We start from the raw sequence: 316 nt of genomic DNA, 5'->3' as shown, positions 1-316 counted from the left end.
AGAGTTCATTTCTAGACAACAAAATCAAGAAACCTTAGTTCAATTATAACTCCGATTGAGACAAACAACAATAAGAACTTGTGTCTACAACTGAAAAAGTTTTAGAAAACTAACCTTATAGAAACGATTATTGCTTTAAGTGTTGTCGATTTGCAAAATTTGATCTGCAAGTGGTTTCATTCAGGTTCTGTTCTTCACTGATCCCCTATCCCAGATTTCTAACAGAAACCAATTCATCATCTCAAGTGCTTTATCCGAATCCTATATGAAATCTGAAAAAGGTAATTGACTCACAGAATCTAAATTATCTGAAACA

The sequence above is a fragment of the Arabidopsis lyrata genome (genome assembly GCF_000004255.2).
Source record: "Arabidopsis lyrata subsp. lyrata unplaced genomic scaffold ARALYscaffold_3, whole genome shotgun sequence".
Taxonomy (NCBI): domain Eukaryota; kingdom Viridiplantae; phylum Streptophyta; class Magnoliopsida; order Brassicales; family Brassicaceae; genus Arabidopsis; species Arabidopsis lyrata.
The sequence above is the reverse complement of the archived record's forward strand: the minus strand, read 5'-3'. Positions refer to the sequence as shown.